A 6,902-nucleotide genomic window follows, 5' to 3' on the forward strand; every position below is an offset into this window, starting at 1 on the left:
CAAAATTAAGCAGTTTTATTCTCCAAAGTATAATTGAAATTGGGCGCTTTAAAGCAATAATTAAAAACCCGTTTAATGAAATAGATCAGACATTCAACTGATATTAATTTACTATGTTGTATTATATGTGGTGTGCGTTTATTGGTTATCTTTTATAAATGTTTTATTTTAAATAATTTTATCATTTAGATGTTGCACTATCCAAGAGCTCCAGGATTCGATTCCGGTCTTGGCCGAGATGGGTTTTCTCCGGGTCATCCGGTTTCCTTCCACTGCTAAAGATCCCTACTAGCAGCGAATTATTGAAATAAAATTGAACCATATTATAGTCCCGAAATGGCCTAGTTTTTGTCGATTTGGCGTTAAACCGTCTCTCTCTCTCTCTCTCTCTCTCTCTCTCTCTCTCTCTGACGACTTTCCCCTTATTCCCCCTCGTCAGTGTCGCAGGAAGGAGAACCTTGCACGGGCAAGCACCTGGCCCCGAGTTCACAAAACATTCTCAGACTTAAGTTAAGTATCATTCGAAATTTTTCAACCTTTTTTTAACTATAATGTAGCCCTTTATAAAACTTTTGTTGTTTTAATGTATCAAATACATCAATAAAAACTATGTGCCAAGTTTTGTGTTTCTGGATAAAAGATATTTCTCATAAACAGTGATTGGAAGTTGAGTAAATTCTTTAATAAGTCTGAGAATGGTTTGTGAACTAGGTTCAGTGACATACCTCGCTCTATTCCCATCCGAATTTCAAGCCCCTCTTTAGCCTAGCAGAGTGTATAGCGTCCAGTCGTCAGATGGGAAGAACATCCCAGGCAAAAGATTAGCGTACACGTTTAATTAACTCTTGGTAGTTGCGATTCAATGACGAGTGTTCGGCAACGCCACGTCGGTGCGGGAAAAAATACTTTTCTTTATTATAGTCAGCTTGGTGCAGAAAATTACGATGTTAATTTTCAATTCAATTAATTCATGAATCTCAAGCAATAATATCGCATCGGTAATTTAGCAGTTGGAACGAAAAATAAATGGAATGTAATTACACCACCCTTTCACTATTATTATAACATTCCAATGGTTGACTTATATTCACTCATCAGTGTTAAAATGTTTGGGTTTTTTTTAATAAAAACCACAAGAAGATAATCCATTATGATATGGTTTTATTAAAAAAAAGTACATACCTCACGCCTTCCTTCGTTCGTTAGTGCGGATTGGCATCCGCTTTCGTTGGATTAATCCCTTTATCTCTTCTCAGGATGGGGGTAGGGGGGCGTGCGTGTTGTATCATAATGTCTGTCATTGAGTCAAGTCGCTTGGTTTCAATTCCCCGGTTGTACGTGACAAGGAGTAGGGTCGCCTGTCCACCTTCGTGGATTTTCTCCGGGTTTTCTGGTTTCCTCCCACTGTTAAAGACCCCTACGCGCAAGCTAATTAATAAAAAAAATAATTAAAACCATATGTTAATTCCGAAATGACCTAGCATGTGTCAAATCGACGTAACCCTCTAACATATGGTTCAATTTTATTTCTGTAATTTGTGCGCGTAGGGGTCTTTAGCACTGGGAGGAAACCGGAGGAACCGGAGAAAACCCACGAGGTTGGACAGGCGAGAACTAAACAAAGCCGAGGATGTTGGTGGGTGTTTAAGATTCTAGTGCGCATGTGAAAGGATTATGCCCTTGTCGATCATACACGAACTGAGACGAACAGGGCTGAATTTAGCAATGAAAGAGGCTTTTGTAAATGTACACAGCAACTCGATTGTTGTTTTATTTTTTTAACTTTACTTTTTTTTATTTTTTTTTTTCTGAATACCAGAACATAAAAAGCTATATCCGGTGTGTTTAGTAAATTAGGTCGCCTAGAAACTGGACAAGGTAAAGGCGCAGCAAGTCAAATATTTCACTTATTTATATTTTAGAAGTTAAAAACATGTACTATTTGGATGTATATACTCGCGTTTTCATTATATTACTAAGCAAGCCGGATTATAAAAATAAGGTATTTAAAAGACAAAAATAGCACAATCATAAACATTTTTGTCTAACAGATGTAATATACAAATCGCGGTGTGAAATCAACGAGTTTTCCAGTATATTGGGTCTTCAAGGAAACGGCACATACAAATGTTGAGAGGGAAACTGTGGTATATTGGGGTTTCAAGGAAACGGCAAACAAATGTTGAGGGAAACTATTGAGGCTTCAAGGAAACGACACATACAAATGTTGAGGGAAACTTTGGTATATTGGGACTTCAAGGAAAATGGCACTTCCATACGCTGAGAGGGAAACTGTGGTATATTGGGACTTCAAGGAAAACAGCACTTCCATACGATGAGAGGAAAACTCTGGTATACTGGGGGGGGGGGGCTTCAAGAAAACGGCACATACAAATGTTAAGGGAAACTTTGGTATATTGGAATTTCAAGGAAACGGCACTTTCCATACGTTTCGACAAGTATCCTCTTATCGTTATCACGCAAAGAGTAGGATTAAAAGATGCATTATGTATGCGTGCTCCTTATTGTATCATAAGGTTTGTCATTGAGTCAACTGACGTGGTTTCGATACCTCGGTTGTATGTGACAAGGAGTATGGTCGCCTGGCATTTCTCCGGGTCCGCTGGCTTCCTCCCACTGCTAAACACCCCTAGCATGCTAGTCTCTCTCTCTCTCTCTCTCTCTCTCTCTTCTATTTGTTGTATGAGAATCTTGTCAGTGTATAAGTAATACTGTATATAAGTGCTTACGTACCAAATGACGTCAGCTTAACGAACTAGAAAATAGCTCTCGAAGGTCAGAGTAGAGGCGTGGGGATAGAATACCACAGGAAACTAAGACGCTGGCTCGCAACCCTGTACCGTGTACACATTGGTGTGCGCCTAACAGATCCATTGGTAGTTGGAATAGTAGGTCATAGTGCCGCTGTGCGGACACAAATTCCCTGATAGCACACGGTATGGCGTATGCGCTTCTTCATTTCCCAGTCGGAGCAGAACAATGGGGGGCTAAACCCCATGTCATTTCAAACTGTCAGGGAGCACGTTTTTTCGCCCCATCCTACCGACTAGACGCTGTAATACCCCAAAGAAACTGTCAAATTCATATTGCTTGATTTCTTGTAATGATTTCTCTTGTAGTCATTGTCGTTCTCGTGGGCGTGCTTAGAGAATTGTTGGTCTTGTTCGGTTAACCTTCGGGGATGTTGTTGTTTATTTTCGATTCGCAATCATATCCCCGACGTAATAGATGATCTTGGGGACTTGTATAAAGGGTTGAATCTAGGTACTCTAATCTTTAAACCATCACCAAGGGACTCTATTAACCTTTTGTAACAAACACTGATCTTATTGATGCACTTAATGACAAAACATTCTCCAGGCCATTCATTGGAACAAACACTTGAGGCATTTCCTGTGTTTAATACGATTTAGATAACCGCGAGAACATTCTTGGATCTAATGAGATATTGTTCTTTTCCCAAATGAATAACTTTCAGCTTATTTACCGGGAATACAAGACTACAAAAATGAAATGAAATGAGGTTTAACACCCTACTGCCATGCTCCGTACACGTAAACGTAAAAGAACTCTTGACAGTTGGAATTCGAAATATCAGAGGAGTTGGTAACGCCACTGCCCAGGCAAAATGTCTCTCCTAGCACACTGTATGGCGTATGCCCATCTTCATTAGCCCAGTAGGATATTACACCCCCATAATATAATTAGCACCCATAATACCGAATGAGATTGGTTAGGCGCCCACGAATGAATTCTTATTCCATCCTTCAAATTTTTAGGATGTTCTTATCAAAATATCATAAAACGCCAATATCGCAAATTCAGCCTCAAAATTGAAATTTTCCGCCATTTTCATAGATGCAAACCCTATATTCCAAAATTTTCTGGGGAGAGAGCACCCTAAAACCGAAGGGCGGCGCTTCTACGGTGTAGATACATCAGCGCCCTCAGAAGCCCCATCGGCACCTCAAGAAGCCCTCCCCTCCCTCTAACTACGGGAGAGAGAGAGAGAAATGGGGTTTAACGTCCACTTGACACAAACTAGGTCATTTCGGGACTAACATATGGTTTTAATTTTATTTCAATAATTCGCTTGCGCGTAGGGGTCTTTAGCAGTGGGAGGAAACCGGAGGACCCGGAGAAAACCCACGAGGTTGGACAGGCGACCCTACTCCTTGTCACGTACAACCGGGGATTCGAAACCACGCCAGTTGACTCAATGACAGACTTTATGATACAGCGCGCGCACGCTAACCATTCAGCCATCCAACCCCCCCCCTCCAACTACGGACCTGCGTCTTACCCACTTAGCCACCGTGGCTCCCCAAGGACGAGCCAAACATTCAGATAAAAAGTATATATTTATTTTTTATTGCACAACATTTTCGAAAATAATAATTACAATAAGTAACATATTACAATACAATTACAATTACAAAATAAAAAGCTGCCTTATGATATTACTACATTATAAAATAATAAACGATATGACTTATATAAATATATCTATATATATATATATAAATATATACAAAGCCGGATCAAGCGTGCATGGCGCCTATGAATGAAAATGTCACGGCGCTTTTGCAACAGCAGTGAAAAGGGGGGATATCCTAGCCATTAGAGAGGTTTCACAAGTTAACAGTTACACTTATATTTACATTAGATAAGTATTAAGAAAGGGTACATTAGAGAGATTTCGCTAAATTGACAATTACAGTTACACTTAGTAAAGTATGCCTCTTCTTATTGTATCTACATGAAGAAGAGAAGAAGGTCTTATCTGTTGATTTAGTTCGTGAAAACCAAGACTCGGAGAAATTTTATGGACCCGATTATAGAAATTAAACAAGGTTTAGCTAAGTGTTGTGAACTTACAGTTATGGAGAGTCTGCTATCCGTCGGGCACACTTTTATGACGTGCGCTTCACGTCATGTCACAAAAACTGATGACGTTTTACCGACTTAATGTAAATGTAAAGTTGCGAAACCTCTCTATTTTCCTTCAAAACTCACATAAATGCAATTTGTAGGTCAGTAATATTTGGCACAAACATAACATTCAACATAATAAATGGCATACTTATTGATGGACCAAATATTTTCAGAACTTATTTGTGGGCCCTTTATTATAAGGGGCCCCTCCTGAATCCGGCTTTGTATCTATAACAAGGTTTATTGTTTATATTATATTCTTTATATAAATCAAGAATGTGAACAAAATAATAAGTCTACTGTTTATTACACATAAAATATCTTCTATTTTGAGCACGTTAAATGCAGATGTTGGTTATGTGTGTGTGTGTGTTTGTGTGTGTGATAGCTTTATTTAACGTCCGCATCCACCGAGGTGATATCGCAGATGTTGGTTATGAAACCCCCGGTGGAGATATATTTATAGGTGCACAAATTATATAACGGTTTGTGTCAATCATCTAGTTTTAATTTCCAATAGCCCCGCCCCCTGCAGACAACCATTATGCAGATGTTGGTTATGTGTGTGTGTGTGTTTGTGTGTGTGATAGCTTTATTTAACGTCCGCATCCACCGAGGTGATATCGCAGATGTTGGTTATGAAACCCCCGGTGGAGATATATTTATAGGTGCACAAATTATATAACGGTTTGTGTCAATCATCTAGTTTTAATTTCCAGTAGCCCCGCCCCCTGCAGACAACCATTATTCACGTCATCCCGTAACTAACAGTATAATAATGGCTATCGGATATACATTGAGTTTGTCGAAGGGTATATTTGTAAATCGATCGCCAATAACGGTAAATATCACGTTGCTATTGGGGGGATAGTATTTTATATAGTGTCTAGCATTCCCTTAAAGTTCCCTTTACCTGCATCCTGCATCACCCAGGTATCAACGATTTTAATTATGTGTGATGGGGCTAGCGAAGGAGGGTCGGGGGAGGAGGGTTCGTGGGAGGAGTAAGGTATGTTATAGGAATCGATATCTTTAAGAAAGATAATTTCTTAATGCGCGATCGGACTTACAAAGTATACAAAGTAAATCGGAACATTGCATTTAATTGGGGATTTCTAGTCTTGGAAAGTTAATACATATAATCAAATGCTGAAAATCATAATGATCTTGGGAAACATGATTGTTAACCATACACTGTTCAGAGATCTATATCTACACTTAAAATTGTTTAAATAGTTAAATAAAAATGACTATCAATGAATTGAATAATAGACTAAAATTAGCACCTGAAGACATAATACCCATTACTATTCACGTTTACATATTTATTATCACTGTATAGGTAATACCCTTCACTTAAGAATAAATGTCTTTTATTAATGATATATATACAGGTCACAATTATATGGAATACAATTACCGCCACATTTCGACAAACACTGGAGAAGACTGGTCGAAACATCGCTCCGTAATAAGCAGTAATTGTATTCCATAGAATTGTGGCCAGCCAGATTAAAATACAGATCTATATTTCGATTTTTTTTATACTTTGGATGACCTATACTACATGAAGTTCTGAGCAGTTGTGGTGGAAGGTCGGGGTCATACGAGCGGCTTTTGACCCTATGACGTCAGACATTGATTAATTAATCAGCGTTGACGTTTCTATTGCTTACCCAAAGTTCTAACCACTTTCTATACATACTAAATACTAGTTTACTGTAATGATGATTTAATAAACATAATAACATACTATGCAACACAATTACTATTTTAATTAAAGCGAAATTTCGTTGGGGGTTCTCTAAGGGTTTTCAAGCAAATAAGGTTGAGGGAACCTTCAACGAAACGTCGCTTTAATTAAAATAGTACAATAAGGTAGACAACAGACAAGTACCATTTCACAAAATCTGCCAAAAATAGTGTTTGGCATATTTTAGACCAGA

The sequence above is a fragment of the Patella vulgata genome, chromosome 4 (assembly GCF_932274485.2).
Source record: "Patella vulgata chromosome 4, xgPatVulg1.2, whole genome shotgun sequence".
NCBI classification, from domain to species: domain Eukaryota; kingdom Metazoa; phylum Mollusca; class Gastropoda; family Patellidae; genus Patella; species Patella vulgata.